General features: G+C 47.0%; 1 non-coding gene and 1 pseudogene across 1 annotated transcript; both read left to right on the forward strand.

Moving 5' to 3' along the window:
* Positions 1-1,696: 1,696 nt before the first annotated feature.
* Positions 1,697-1,873, forward strand: LOC116219667 (annotated as a pseudogene).
* A 240-nt stretch (positions 1,874-2,113) lies between these two features.
* LOC116219685 lies at positions 2,114-2,304 on the forward strand. Its single transcript, XR_004163290.1, has one exon. It is a non-coding gene; the product is annotated as a U2 spliceosomal RNA (small nuclear RNA).
* Positions 2,305-16,531: the final 14,227 nt, after the last annotated feature.

The raw sequence follows: 16,531 nt of genomic DNA on the forward strand, positions 1-16,531 counted from the left end.
ATTCTCCCCCCAATGAGGTGTCTTTTTTAAGCTTTGCGCTTACAACATCAACGCCGAAGGCCCCGCAAGAGGCTTGCTCTGTGGGGCCTGAGGCAGGAGACGCCGGTGAACCTCCAGACTCCAGACTAGTGGTGGTCAAAGAGGAGCTGGTGTCACAAGAGATCACCACTTGATCTCGATGTGGTTTTAAATGACGTGTTTTTTAAGGGTGAAATCAAGAGAAAGGACAAAGGACACATAAAGGTAAGGTTTTAATTCTAAAATGTATTATTCACCCTTGCTTTTACTATTGTGTTGTGTTTTTAGTCCATTAAGAAATTCTCTTTTAGGTCCGGAGAGGGCGGTATTTTATTTCGTGTGGGGGTCTAAGTGGGAGAGGCTGAAGGGAGCTACTGCAAAGAAACGTCCCGAAACGGCGGGAAGGGCCTCCCAGACCCCCACCTGTTTTTAGGAAGTAGATTTACCGCCCTCCACAAAAGGCATGAAATGACCCCATCCACAAGAGGGCCAGGATATTGGGGCCAGACCGGGAAGTCCCAGTTTCTTTTACCCTTTTTAAACATTGTGTTTTTATTGAAAAGTAGTGAGAAACACTTTTTAAAGAAAGAAAATGGCGCTGTTTTAATTAATGGTAGACTGTTTGTCTCACTTTTGCAGGACCGGGAGAAAGTGAGCCCCGTTCCCGGCCCCACAACATGTGGGGCCAAACAGGGCTGGAGGAACGTGGCCCACCCCGCCCTCCAGAACAAACAGAGGGATTGGTCGTGGATGGCGGCCCATGAGACCCTACCGGTCAGGGCCGTGATGCATCCCCGGGGCACGGCAAAGAGCTCCATCTGCCCACGGTCCGGGTGCGGCAGACCGGAGACCGTGAGGCATGTGTTCCGGGAGTGCAGAGTGGCAGGGGACCCGTGGGCCGCGACCGGCCCCCTGACATGCCCGAGCCTGCCGGCGGGGGAGGTCCGCCCACTGGAGTATCGGGTAGCGGTACATGGGGTGGGTCAGAGGCTGGAGTCTACCAGCCGCGGACTTTTTACTGCGCTCTGGCTCACCCTAAACAGTGTGAAGGCCGCATTGTGGACCTCCAGAACCTGCTGGTGGGGACGCGTGTGACGGTGCCCCTGCTCGCGCTCAGCGGCTGGGAACATCTGCGCAGCGGGAGGCCCCGCGCATCGCCAATCGGAGGGGGTCGGGGTCACACGCAGGAGGGTCCCGGCCACCACGGTCCCTGATTCCCGCCGATGCCCCCCCGCAAAGTGACGAACCACGAGAGAGGGATGGAGCTGCGGGCGCAGGGTGAGGGTCTCCGCTGGACCGTCGAAAGCGGCAAACCCTGCTGTGTGATGGAGAGTGGGGTGGAGCCAGCCTGGAGGTGGCTCACCCTGGTCCTGCATGAGGAGATTTTTACTGGTCCATTCATGTATTTATTGGTTTTTTATTGTTTTGTTTTTTACCCACTCACTGGTTTTTTTAAGACAAATGGACTCTTTTACCACAACACACACACACCTTTTTGTTTCTAAAAATGTATTTTTAAAAAAAGGATGTTTCAAAAGGTGTAAAAACAAAAACTGTGAAAAATGGAAAAAAAAAATGTAAAAAGAAAAAAACCTGAGGTAAAAAGTAAACTGTAAGAAGTGAAAAATGTTATGTAAAGGAAAACAAATGTAAACCGTGAAATGTACGACGAGTAACAATAAATTTTTTTCGAAAGAAAAAATCTGTTCTTATCAGTTTAATATCTGATACGTCCTCTACCCGAGGACTATATATTAAATGGATTTTTTGAACAGGGAGTCGGAAGAGGGGCTTGCTCCGTCCGCTCCACGCATCGACCCGGTATTGCAGTGCCACTGGGAACGGTGCACTCCTTTCTTTGTCTAAAAACAGGATTCTCCATGGATTCCCCCATTCCCTCCTCCTTTGCCACAGATAATAGATTATTATGACATATATATATATATATATATATATATATATACATACATACATACATACATACATATACATATATATATATATATATATGTTTTTTTTTGCCCCCAGTTGCCCCCCACGGATGAGCCGGTCGCCGCCCTGACCCCCCCGCCGTGCCGGGGTGCAGTTGTGGGTTATCGCTTCTCGGCCTTTTGGCTAAGATCAAGTGTAGTATCTGTTCTTATCAGTTTAATATCTGATACGTCCTCTACCCGAGGACTATATATTAAATGGATTTTTTGAACAGGGAGTCGGAAGAGGGGCTTGCTCCGTCCGCTCCACGCATCGACCCGGTATTGCAGTGCCACTGGGAACGGTGCACTCCTTTCTTTGTCTAAAAACAGGATTCTCCATGGATTCCCCCATTCCCTCCTCCTTTGCCACAGATAATAGATTATTATGACATATATATATATATATATATATATATATATATACATACATACATACATACATACATATACATATATATATATATATATATGTTTTTTTTTGCCCCCAGTTGCCCCCCACGGATGAGCCGGTCGCCGCCCTGACCCCCCCGCCGTGCCGGGGTGCAGTTGTGGGTTATCGCTTCTCGGCCTTTTGGCTAAGACAACGATCACTCTTTGGTGTTACGAGATCAAGGGCCTTCGTGGTTTTGATCACAGACATCTGGAGAGTACATTGCACTCGTTCGCCGTGTGGGAGAGGAGTCTTGAGCGGTAGGCTTTGGCCCCTTCGTCCGTGGACTTCAGTGGTTTCCTTCTTCTTCAGGTTCCAGTTCCATCAAGCCGAGGAGAAGAGAGACCACATCTCAGGTAAGTGCGATTTTATCCTTCATTTGCTGGGTTTTAGTGCTTTTATAGTATTTTAGTATTTATTCTATTTATTGTTTTAGTTATTTATTGCCTGTTTTAGTGTTTTTAGCTGTAGGTTAGGCTGTTGGTGTCTCCACCATGTCGGCACCTCGTGCCGGCGTGCGGAGGACCACAGCGTGAGATTACTTTTTAAGGAGTTTGAGGGAAAGCTCCTGGAGATGTCTAGGCTAGACTTTTCTAGAAAGCTATTACAGAAAACCCTCCTTTTTAAACCAAATGACCTGTATTGTATTGTGACCCTACCGGGAAACAAGGGCTTCGATGTTAGCTTCGCCTCGGCTTTGCTACTGAATAGTTTCTGGCTAAAGTTTGAAATGGCTAAAGACCAGTTTACCATGTTCAAAGTGGAGAAACTGACTGACAATTCACAAAAGATTGTGTTTGTCAGAATGTTTAATGAAACTGTGACTGGAGAGGACATTCATGTCTGGCTGGCTAGATATTGCACGGTGAAAAGCCCACCTATGAAAGTATTTGACGAGGACGGCATTTGGAACTGCTCTTGGAGAGTTCCTATAAAACAATGGGAAGACCAGAGCAGTTACCTAGGCCTGAGGCAAATACCGTCAATGATAGTGTTGGGTCAAAACCGGGGCTATATTTTCTATCAGGGTATGCCCAAGCTCTGCCGCAAATGCGGCAAATTTGGGCATTTAGCCGAAGGGTGCCAGGTAACTGTGTGTGGCAAGTGCAGAGAAATTGGGCACACTTATGAAGAGTGCCCAAATGGCAGAAGGTGCAATCTCTGTGGGGAAAACGACCATCTGTACAGAGACTGCCCCAAATCATTTGCAAACAAATTGAAAAGTGACAAAATGGCCGCCCGGCCGCATGGCAGGGAGGACAAAGAGAAGGAGACTGAGGTAGTAGTGGAGGCGGAGCCTGAGGTTTTGGCGGGAGATGTGAATCTCCTGCCGGCCTCAGGGACTGGCCAAAGGGCGGGAGGCGGAGCTAACACCCCGGTGGAGTCAGAGCAGGTCCTGGAGGCCACCGCCCCAGCAGGAGTACAGGAGGAAGCAGTGAGCGAAAAAGAACAGGAAGTGGTGGAGGAGGAGGAAGACACTGCCTCCTCTATGGAAACTGTGTCAGAGGTGAGTGGGGCCTCCAGCGGGAGTGAAGAGGCTCTCTCACTCCCAAATGCGCAGGTAGCAAAGAGACCCGCGGAGTCTCCTCTAGCCATTACGGCAGAGAAGAAGCAGCGAGCGATACAGCGGCCGAGCAGTTCCTCATCAGAAGGCTCGAGCCGTCTGTGGCTCACTGATGCTCCACCCCTTGAGGTGTCCTTTATGCAAATCGCGCTGAGAACATCCTCGCCGAAGATCCCGCAAGAGGTCTGCTCTGCGGGGACTGAGGCGAGAGACACCTGTGAACCTCCAGATCCCAGACCAGTGGTGATCAAGGAGGAACAGGTATCACAAGAGATTTTGTGATCTCAATGTATTTTAAATTGTCTGCAGCACAATAAGATGCCGTTCTTTTAACCATATTGCTCTATGACCCTCACAATCAAGACCATAAATGTCAGAAGTGTGAGAGCCAAAACAAGAGCACAGAGCATATTATCCCTGTTGAGCACTCTTAGCGCAGATATATTTCTGTTGCAAGAGTGCTCTCTGCCCTTCCTGAAAGAATACACAAGGTGGGAACAGATGTGGACCCCTGGACCCTCCATATGGAGTGGTTCAAATTTTAACAGAGCAGATGGGGTAGGCATCTTAATAAAAAACTCACACATTTTGGTGAAGGGCAGCACGGTGGTGAGACCTGGACGGGCCCTTTTAACCCACCTGACTTTTTTAGATAGGGATTTTAACATTTTAAATGTTTATGGTTTTACGGATAAAAAGGAACGGCTCCAACTTTTAGAAGACTTGCAGCCCCACATGCTAGGTAGGGCTCCCCTAGTGGTTGCAGGGGATTTTAATTGTGTTTTAAGTAGGTCAGACAGGAAAGGGAAGGGAGAAGATTTTAAAGTTGATACAACATCGGTGTTTTACAGGGTTTAGTTAGGGATTTTAAACTAGTGGACTGTTATAAATCCCAGCATCAAAGAGAGGAGGGCTTCACCTGGTTCAGTGGTGATGGTACCAGAGCCTCTCGAATAGACTATTTATTTTCAAGAGACTGCCCGTCAACCGATGCAACATTTCTTCACAGACCACTTAATGCTCTCTTGCACTCTTTCACTCCCCACTGGTGTGACAGTAGGGAGAGGTCTGTGGAGGCTGAACTGCTCCCTGTTACAAGATCAGGAGATAGTTAGAGAATACAGGGAGCGGTACAGCCTCTGGCAGACCCTCCAAGACTCTTTTGATTCACGAGCACAGTGGTGGGAGATGGTGAAGGGACGGACCGCGACTTTTTTTAAACTGAAAGGAAAAAAAAAGAAAAATAGGGAGAGTAGATGCATGATGGGGCTGCAAAAAAAGACTGCAGCGTTATTTCAACCTTTTAAACTCTGGTTTTAACTTCACAGAAGAGGTAAAGGAGGTAAAAGAGGAAATGGCACTTTTATCCAATATTAAAGCTGAAGGGGTCATCCTCAGATCCAGAGAGAGAGATCTCATGAAGGTGAAAAATGCACCCGTTACTTTTTTAAGAAAACAATGGCACGGGGAGGGTCAATCACCTCTGTTAAAGAAAATGAAAACACTTTTAATACAGATAAAGAAATTTTAGAGGTGATTGAGGGGTTTTATGACGATTTGTATAGGGGAAAACGGGTGCATGAGGAGGCCCCTGGGGAAGTTTTAAATTCTTTGGAAAGAGTTTTAAACAGTCACTCCGGGGTTTTAGAAAAAGATTTCAACATTTTAGAAACAAGCACATGTCTTGGGGGTTTTAAACAGGGGAAGGCCCCAGGAGAGGACGGGCTTCCCCTGGAATTTTATAAAACCTTTTTAGACATTTTAGCACCGGACATCGTGACTGTTTTTAATGAATTTAAGAATTTAGACCGACTTCCAGACAGTTTTAGAGTAGGGATAGTGTCGCTCCTTTTTAAAAAGGGCGACAGGACTGACCTACGTAACTGGAGACCGATCACTCTTTTAAACTTTGATTTGAAGCTTTTTAGTAAGATTTTAAGTTTTAGGATGTCGACGGTTTTAGAGGACCTGATCCACCCGGATCAAGCCTGTGCCGTGCCTGGAAGGAGGATCACGGACAGCCTAGTGCTGGTACGTGACGCCATCTGTTTTGCGAGAGACAGAAACATTCGGCTGATAGTCCTAAATTTAGATTTTGAGAAGGCTTTTGATCGGGTCTCGCACCAGTACCTGTTTCAGGTACTGCGAAAAATGGGTTTTCCAGGGAGGTTTGTAGAGTGGGTGGGATTGCTGTATAGAGACATCTCCAGCAAAATTCGAGTTAATGGGCATTTCACAAAAGCGATTAATATTCGCTCTGGCGTCCGCCAGGGGTGTCCATTATCCCCACTCCTGTTCGTTGCTTGCATCGAACCGCTGGCACAGCTCTTGAGAAGGGATCAATGGATCACGGGCCTCAAGATCCCAGGTGGTCTCGAGGTCAGAAATGTTTTATACATGGACGACGTCACCCTTTTACTCACAGACTTTTCATCGGTCCAAAGAGCCATGAAAGTTACAGAATTGTATGGAAGGGCCTCGGGCGCTAAGCTCAACAGGAGCAAGTCCGAGGCCCAGCTCTTTGGACCATGGGGTGACGTCCCGACTGGACTAGATCTGGATTTTAAAACTAAAGACATCAAGATTTTAGGGGTCAAATTTGACAAAGAGGGAGGGGGACGGGGAAACTGGACTGACAAGTTAGGGAAAGTTAGGCAAAGACTGGGCTACTGGGGACTGAGACAGCTGACTTGGACAGGCAAGGTTTTAATTTATAAAGCGATGGTTTTACCCTTGTTTTTATTACTTTGCTCTGTTTTTAGTCCCCCTCGCTCCTTTCTTTTAGGTGTGGAGAGGGCGGTGTTTTACTTTCTGTGGGGGTCCAAGTGGGAGAGACTCAAGAGAGATACCGTGAAGAAGACCCGAAAACGGCAGGAAGGGCCTCCCAGACCCCCACCTGTTTTTAGGATCCAAATACACCGCCCTCCATATCAGATACGCGATGGCCCCATCCAGAGAAAATAAAACATCGGCCCTAGCCAATTTCTGGATGGGGTCATACCTAAGGAGTTTGAGCATTTTAAAACCCAGTCTGAGATGTCCAGTATCTTTTAATCTGCCCCCCCAGTATCTTTTTATCAAAAAGTTTTTAAAGTTTTAGTGCTTTTAGAGTGTTTTAGTATTTATCCTATTTATTGTTTTAGATATTTATTGTTGTCTTTTTTAGTACTTTTAGGCTCCCCGTGCCGGCGTGCGGAGGCACCACAGCGTGCGTTTTTTATTTACCGAGGTGGAGGGTAAGCTCCTTGAGATGTCCCGGTTGGACTTCTCGAGGAAGCTACTCCAGAAAACCCTCGGTTTTAGCCCGGACTCGTTAAATTGTATTGTGGCTCTGCCCCAGAGAAAGGGTTTTGATGTAAGCTTCTGCACGGCTTCCCTGCTAGCGGACTTCTGGCTAGTCTTTAAACAAGGAGAACTGGGCTTTCTTTTGCTCAAAGTGGAGAAACTGATGGATAATTCCCAGAAATGGGTTATTGTCCGGATGTTCAATGAAACTGTGAGTGGGGAGGACATATGTGTATGACTGGGGAAATTTTGCCTGGTACGGGGGCCCGCCTGTGAAGCAGGTGGATGAGGACGGTGTCTGGAACTGCGCTTGGAGAGTTCCCATTAAACAATGGGAAGATCCAAGCGGGTTCTGGGGCCTGAGACATCTACCTTCCATGATAGTGCTGGGTGAAAACCGAGGCTACATATACTACCAGGGAATGCCTAAGCTATGCCGCAAGTGTGGTAAGTTTGGGCACCTGGTAGAGGCATGCCAAGAAGTCGTATGTGGGAAGTGCAGAGAGATTGGGCAAACTTTCGAGCAGTGCACCAATGGCAGAAAGTGCAATCTTTGTGGAGACTCAAACCATCTTTACAGAGATTGCCCAAAACCGTTTGTCAACAAATTGAAGGCCAACAAAATGGCCGCCCGGCCACATGGCCCAGAAACGGAGAAGGAGACGGAGAGGGAGGAGGTCCCTGGGGATTTGGCGGGAAATTCCTGCCCAGCCCCGGGGGCGGGCCAGGAAGCGGTGGGCGGAGCCTTGGTGGTGGTGGTGAAGGAGGTGGAGTGCAGAGCTGACATGGGGGCGGAGCCACATAGTAACGAGGAATGGAAGGAGGCCATGCCCTCCGACTTACAGGAAAAAAAACCAGTGGAGAGAGTGGGGAGGATGACTCCCCACTCCAAACAGTCTCGGAGGTGAGTGTGGCCTCCAGCGGGAGTGAAGTGATGTGCTCACTCCCGAGTGCGCAGGGTGGAAAGAGAGCCGCGGAGTCTCCTCTGTCAGAAATGACAGAAAAGAAGCGGGTGATGCAGCGGCCAAGTAGTTCCTCTTCGGAAGACTTGGACCGTGTGTTCCCTGCTTATTCTCCCCCCAATGAGGTGTCTTTTTTTAAGCTTTGCGCTTACAGCATCAACGCCGAAGGCCCCGCAAGAGGTTCCCTCTGTGGGGCCGGAGGCAGGAGACGCCGGTGAACCTCCAGACCCTAGACTAGTGGTGGTCAAAGAGGAGCTGGTGTCACAAGAGATCTTATGTGATCTCAATGTGTTTTAATTTTTCTGCCTCTGTAGTTTTAATTGTGGTCTTTTAAAAATGCGTGTGTTTTAAAAACCATAACTGCTCATGTCTCTCACAATCTCTTCTATAAATGTCAGAAGTGTGAGAACACCAACTAGAGCACAGAGTGTATTATCCCTTTTAAACAACATAAAGTCTGATGTGTTTTATTGCAAGAGTGTGCCTTGCCGTTTTTACAAACATACAGAGATTGGGAGCAGCGTTGGGCTGCCGGTCCCTCTCTCTGGAGCGGCTCGCACTACAGCCGGGCCGACGGTGTTGCCATTTTAATAAAAAACCCTCACATCTTGGTGGGCAGCACAGTGGTGAGGGAAGGGTGGGCACTTTTAGCACAACTGACTTTTTTAGGAAGGGATTTCAACATTTTAAATGTTTATGGTTTTAATGACAAAACAAAAGATATACGCTTTTAGAAGACCTGCAGCCCCACATGCTAGGGAGGGCTCCCCTAGTACTTGGAGGGGATTTTAATTGTGTTTTAGGAAAAAAAGATAGAAAAAATGTAGGGGAAGATTTTAAGTTAGATAAAACATCAGCAGTGCTGCAGGGCTTAGTTAGGGATTTCAAATTAGAAGACCGTTTCAGAAAAGTGCATCCCAGGGAGGAGGGCTTCACCTGGTTTAGTGGTGATGGTACCAGAGCCTCCCGAATTGACTACATTTTTACAAGAGACTGCCCGCCGACTGATGCTACATTGACCCCCCTGTATTTTTCCGACCACACCCTTCTCTCCTGCACCCTGTCTTTCCCCACTGGTGTGACTGTAGGGGGAGGGCTCTGGAGGCTAAACTGCTCCCTATTACAAGATAGGGAGGTAGCGGAGAGCTACAGGGAGCAGTACGGCCTCTGGCAGACCCTCCAAGACAGCTACGATTCACGAGCACAGTGGTGGGAGATGGTAAAGGGCCGGACCAAGACGTTTTTTAGAAACATAGGGAAAAAGAAGGAGAAGGAAAGGAGATGCATGATGGGGCTGCAGAAAAGACTACAGAGGTATTTTAACCTTTTAAAAAATGGCTTTGATTTTAGTAATGAAATTAAAGATGTTAAAAAAAGATAGCCATTTTTAAAGAAAAACAAAGCAAAGCTTTTTTAAAACAAAGTCGGGAAAGAGAAATAGAAGAGGGTGAAAAATGCACGAGGTACTTTTTTAAAAAGATATTAGCCAGGGGAGGAGGGTTGGAAAAATTAGAAGAAAACGGGAGGGTGGAAACAAAAAAATTAAGGGATTTTAAAAATAGTAGAAGGCTTTTATCATAAATCATTTGAGGAAAAAGAAGTGCATTTTAAAGATATGGATGATTGTTTATTTTTTTTTCTAAAAAACTCAACACGTCAGGATGTTTTAACAAAGGACTTTACCCTTTTAGAATTGTTTAATGTTTTAAAAGGTTTTAAACAGGGAAAGCCACAGGAGAGGATGGGCTCCCCGTGGAGTTTTATAGAACCTTTTATGACATTTTAAACACAGACCTTTTGACTGTTTTTAAGGAATTTGAAGGACTTGACAGACTCCCAGACAGTTTTAGAGTAGGGACAGTTTGCTTACTGCACAAAAAAGGTGACCGGACAGACTTGACAAACTGGAGACCGATCACGCTTTTAAATGCAGATTGTACATTTTTTAGTAAACTTTTAGCCATGCGTATGTCGACTGTTTTAGAGGACGTGATCCACCCGGATCAAACCTGCGCCATCCCGGGAAGGAAGATCACGGACAGCCTAGTGCTGGTCCGAGACGCCATCTGTTTTGCGAGAGACAGAAATATTCGGCTTTTAGTTCTAAATTTAGACTTTGAGAAAGCTTTTGATCGGGTCTCGCACCAGTACCTGTTTCAGGTACTGCAAAAGATGGGTTTCCCAGGGAGGTTCATAAAGTGGGTGGGACTGCTCTATCAGGAGATTAGTAGCAGAGTAATTGTTAATGGGCACCTAACCAAAGCGATAAATGTTCGCTCTGGCGTCTGCCAGGGGTGTCCGTTATCTCCACTCCTGTTCATTGCTTGCATTGAACCCCTGGCGCAGATTTTGAGAAGGGATAAATGGATCAAAGGACTGGACTTGCCAGGTGGACTGACAGCGACGTGCACACTGTACATGGATGACGTGACCCTTTTATGTTGTGACTTTTTAACGGTCCAAAGAGCACTCGACTTGACTGACTGGTACGGAAGGGCCTCAGGCGCTAAGCTCAACAGAAGCAAGTCTGAGGCCCAGCTCTTTGGGCCGTGGGGTGACGTACGACCAAATTTGAATGTAGCTTTTAAAAAAAAAAGATATAAAGATTTTAGGCTTAAAATTTGACGACGAGGGTGGTGGACAGGGTAACTGGACTGACGTGTTAGGGAAAGTCAGACAGAGACTGGGATTTTGGGGACTGAGACAGATGACAATCGAGGGAAAAGTTTTAATTATTAAAGCTGTAGTTTTACCCTTGCTTTTACTCTTGTGTTCTGTTTTTAGTCCCCCTCGCGCCTTCCTTTTAGGTGTGGAGAGGGCGGTGTTTTACTTTCTGTGGGGGTCCAAGTGGGAGAGACTCAAGAGAGATACCGTGAAGAAGACCCGAAAACGGCAGGAAGGGCCTCCCAGACCCCCACCTGTTTTTAGGATCCAAATACACCGCCCTCCACATCAGATACGCGATGGCCCCATCCAGAGAAAATAAAACATCGGCCCTAGCCAGATTCTGGATGGGGTCATACCTAAGGAGTTTGAGCATTTTAAAACCCAGTCTGAGATGTCCAGTATCTTTTAATCTGCCCCCCCAGTATCTTTTTATCAAAAAGTTTTTAAAGTTTTAGTGCTTTTAGAGTGTTTTAGTATTTATCCTATTTATTGTTTTAGATATTTATTGTTGTCTTTTTTAGTACTTTTAGGCTCCCCGTGCCGGCGTGCGGAGGCACCACAGCGTGCGTTTTTTATTTACCGAGGTGGAGGGTAAGCTCCTTGAGATGTCCCGGTTGGACTTCTCGAGGAAGCTACTCCAGAAAACCCTCGGTTTTAGCCCGGACTCGTTAAATTGTATTGTGGCTCTGCCCCAGAGAAAGGGTTTTGATGTAAGCTTCTGCACGGCTTCCCTGCTAGCGGACTTCTGGCTAGTCTTTAAACAAGGAGAACTGGGCTTTCTTTTGCTCAAAGTGGAGAAACTGATGGATAGTTCCCAGAAATGGGTTATTGTCCGGATGTTCAATGAAACTGTGAGTGGGGAGGACATATGTGTATGGCTGGGGAAATTTTGCCTGGTACGGGGCCCGCCTGTGAAGCAGGTGGATGAGGACGGTGTCTGGAACTGCGCTTGGAGAGTTCCCATTAAACAATGGGAAGATCCAAGCGGGTTCCGGGGCCTGAGACATCTACCTTCCATGATAGTGCTGGGTGAAAACCGAGGCTACATATACTACCAGGGAATGCCTAAGCTATGCCGCAAGTGTGGTAAGTTTGGGCACCTGGTAGAGGCATGCCAAGAAGTCGTATGTGGGAAGTGCAGAGAGATTGGGCACACTTTCGAGCAGTGCACCAATGGCAGAAAGTGAAATCTTTGTGGAGACTCAAACCATCTTTACAGAGATTGCCCAAAATCGTTTGCCAACAAATTGAAGGCCAACAAAATGGCCGCCCGGCCGCATGGCCCAGAAACGGAGAAGGAGACGGAGAGGGAGGAGGTCCCTGGGGATTTGGCGGGAAACTCCTGCCCAGCCCCGGGGGCGGGCCAGGAAGCGGTGGGCGGAGCCTTGGTGGTGGTGAAGGAGGTGGAGTGCAGAGCTGACATGGGGGCGGAGCCACATAGTAACGAGGAAGGGAAGGAGGCCACGCCCTCCGAGTTACAGGAAAAAGCCAGTGGAGAGAGTGGGGAGGATGACTCCTCACTCCAAACTGTCTCGGAGGCGAGTGTGGCCTCCATCGGGAGTGAAGTGATGTGCTCACTCCCGAGTGCGCAGGTTGGAAAGAGAGCCGCGGAGTCTCCTTTGTCAAAAATGACAGAGAGGAAGCGAGTGATGCAGCGGCCAAGTAGTTCCGATTCGGAAGACTTGGACCGTGTGTTCCCCGCTTATTCTCCCCCCAATGAGGTGTCTTTTTTAAGCTTTGCGCTCACAGCATCAACGCCGAAGGCCCCGCAAGAGGTTTGCTCTGTGGGGACTGAGGCAGGAGACAGCGATGAACCTCCAGACTCCAGACTAGTGGTGGTCAAAGAGGAGCTGGTGTCACAAGAGATCACCACCTGATCTCAATATGTTTTAATTTTGATTGCTGCAGTTTTATAAAAATGTAACCGTTCTTTTAAACCATAATGCTCTATGACCCTCACAATCAAGACCATAAATGTCAGAAGTGTGAGAGCCAAAACAAGAGCACAGAGCATATTATCCCTGTTGAGCACTCTTAGCGCAGATATATTTCTGTTGCAAGAGTGCTCTCTGCCCTTCCTGAAAGAATACACAAGGTGGGAACAGATGTGGACCCCTGGACCCTCCATATGGAGTGGTTCAAATTTTAACAGAGCAGATGGGGTAGGCATCTTAATAAAAAACACACATTTTGGTGAAGGGCAGCACGGTGGTGAGACCTGGACGGGCCCTTTTAACCCACCTGACTTTTTTAGATAGGGATTTTAACATTTTAAATGTTTATGGTTTTACGGATAAAAAGGAACGGCTCCAACTTTTAGAAGACTTGCAGCCCCACATGCTAGGTAGGGCTCCCCTAGTGGTTGCAGGGGATTTTAATTGTGTTTTAAGTAGGTCAGATAGGAAAGGGAAAGGAGAAGATTTTAAAGTTGATACAACATCGGTGTTTTTACAGGGTTTAGTTAGGGATTTTAAACTAGTGGACTGTTATAAATCCCAGCATCAAAGAGAGGAGGGCTTCACCTGGTTCAGTGGTGATGGTACCAGAGCCTCTCGAATAGACTATTTATTTTCAAGAGACTGCCCGTCAACCGATGCAACATTAACCCCCCTTTTCTTCACAGACCACTTAATGCTCTCTTGCACTCTTTCACTCCCCACAGGTGTGACAGTAGGGAGAGGTCTGTGGAGGCTGAACTGCTCCCTGTTACAAGAGCAGGAGATAGTTAGAGAATACAGGGAGCGGTACAGCCTCTGGCAGACCCTCCAAGACTCTTTTGACTCACGAGCACAGTGGTGGGAGATGGTGAAGGGCCGCACCACGACTTTTTTTTTTAAAAGAAAGGAAAAAGAAACAAAGATAGGCAGAGTAGATGCATGATGGGGCTGCAAAAAAGATTGCAGCGCTACTTTAACCTTTTAAATTCTGGTTTTAACTTCACAGAAGAAATCAAAGAGATAAAAGAGGAAATGTCACTTTTATCAAATATTAAAGCTGAAGGGGTCATCCTCAGATCCAGAGAGAGAGATCTCGATGAAGGTGAAAAATGCACCCGTTACTTGTTTAAGAAAACAATAGCACGGGGAGGGTCAATCACCTCTGTTAAAGAAAAGGAAAACATTTTTAATACAGATAAAGACATTTTAGAGGTGATTGAGAGGTTTTATGAAGATTTGTATAGGGAAAAACGGGTGCATGAGGTGGCCCCTGGGGAAGTTTTAAATTCTTTAGAAAGAGTTTTAAACAGTCACTCCGGGGTTTTAGAAAAAGATTAACATTTTAGAAACAAGCACATGTCTGAGGGGTTTTAAACAGGGGAAGGCCCCAGGAGAGGACGGGCTTCCCCTGGAATTTTATAAAACCTTTTTAGACATTTTAGCACCGGACATCGTGACTGTTTTTAATGAATTTAAGAATTTAGACCGACTTCCAGACAGTTTTAGAGTAGGGATAGTGTCGCTCCTTTTTAAAAAGGGCGACAGGACTGACCTACGTAACTGGAGACCGATCACTCTTTTAAACTTTGATTTGAAGCTTTTTAGCAAGATTTTAAGTTTTAGGATGTCGACGGTTTTAGAGGACCTGATCCACCCGGATCAAGCCTGTGCCGTGCCTGGAAGGAGGATCACGGACAGCCTAGTGCTGGTACGTGACGCCATCTGTTTTGCGAGAGACAGAAACATTCGGCTGATAGTCCTAAATTTAGATTTTGAGAAGGCTTTTGATCGGGTCTCGCACCAGTACCTGTTTCAGGTACTGCGAAAAATGGGTTTTCCTGGGAGGTTTGTAGAGTGGGTGGGATTGCTGTATAGAGACATCTCCAGCAAAATTCGAGTTAATGGGCATTTCACAAAAGCGATTAATATTCGCTCTGGCGTCCGCCAGGGGTGTCCATTATCCCCACTCCTGTTCGTTGCTTGCATCGAACCGCTGGCAGAGCTCTTGAGAAGGGATCAATGGATCACGGGCCTCAAGATCCCAGGTGGTCTGGAGGTAAAAAAATGTTTTATACATGGACGACATGATGACTAAGAACCGCACTATCGATATCACTGGCGACAGTCAGTCATTCACCCTGACCAGACCTGCAGTGTTTTGGGGAGATATGGGGGGGGACCTGCTGGCGGTGGTGGAGGAGGCCGTGGATCGGGGGAGGCTCCCTGAGTCAATGAGGGGGGGGCTGGTGACCCTGCTGTTTAAAGTCTTGTATATGTGTATATGTCTTGTATATGTGGTCCTTTGTTTGGGATGACTTTTGTGTTGGTTTTTGTCTGTTTTGTTTTTGTTTGTATGACCACGGTATGCTTTTTGTATGAACAAGATATGGTCTTTGCATACGGTGCCTTGCATGGCGAGCAAAATCTGGGCAATGCATGTGGCTTTTCAGAGTCAGCTGGCTCTGGAGAGGCACAGGCACAAGGCCACCTACCTGGCGAGATTCTGGCTGCGGCCGGTGCTTCGCACCATACAGGGGATGGGGAACGCCGTGCCTTGGTCACCGGAAGTGTCCCCTGGAGGTTCCGCATCTGCGGGCAACACATCTCTCTCCACACGGGCAGACTTACTAACAACTCATCAAATCCTTAGCCTTTTTATCGGCGGTAGTCAAAGTAATGTCATAGTGATCAGCGAAAAAAATTGAAGACCTCCAACGAGGGATCTTTAACAAAATCATAGACAACATCGTTATCGCTACCAACTAAGACTAGATCTAACAAATAGGTGCTCCAATTAGGCTATGTTATCCAAGCAAAAGGCTCACGAGAATCTTAACCCAACTCTCAATATGGCCACCACGATAGCCCAATGCCCCAGATCACCAACCAAAGCCCAGCCTAGCCATACAACTCCCCCAGACCTACACCAAAACTAACCTAGTCTGTCTTCGGAGGTTACCGGGCTCGAGGCAACTTTACAGAAAACTGCAAGGCTACCCCCCACGGAGCACCTAGTCTCCCCCGGAGTAGTCTCCCCACCACCAGGATCTTACAGAAAACAATAAATGAGTGTCCGATGGAAGAGACTGAGACAGTTCAGCAGGGCACTCCTATCTGTCTGCAGAAGAAGTATGTGAAACTACAAGGCTGGCTTTAGAGGTGAACAAGAACACCAAACTACCAAGACAAACACTCGAGAGGATACTCGCAAGTCTACAAATTACAAACAGCACACACAACAGCACACGCAGACTGCTGCTACCTCTCCTCAACCCCCTTCTTTTCTGACCACGTCCTGCAGCATATCTGGTGTGACCGTAGGAGGAGGGCTCTGGTGGCAAAACTGCTCCCTGCTGCAAGACAAAGAGATGGTTAAGAGCTACAGGGATCAGTACGGCCTCTGGCAGACCCTCCATGAATTATGATTCACGAGCAGAGTGGTGGGAAATGGCCACAAAACAAACTAAATAATAATTATATTAAAAAAAAAAAAAAATAGGGAAAGAAAATAAAAAATAGAGGCGGCGCATGACGGGGCTACAAAGAGATATTTTATAACCTGTTTAAGAGATTTATTTTAACAATGAAATAAAAAGTTAAAAAAAGATATGACAAAATTAGCTGAAGAGCGAAGAGTCATTTTAAGACTCCAGGAAGCTCATGGGGATGTCTCAGTTAGACTACTCCAGGAAGCT

The sequence above is a fragment of the Clupea harengus genome, chromosome 25 (assembly GCF_900700415.2).
Source record: "Clupea harengus chromosome 25, Ch_v2.0.2, whole genome shotgun sequence".
NCBI classification, from domain to species: domain Eukaryota; kingdom Metazoa; phylum Chordata; class Actinopteri; order Clupeiformes; family Clupeidae; genus Clupea; species Clupea harengus.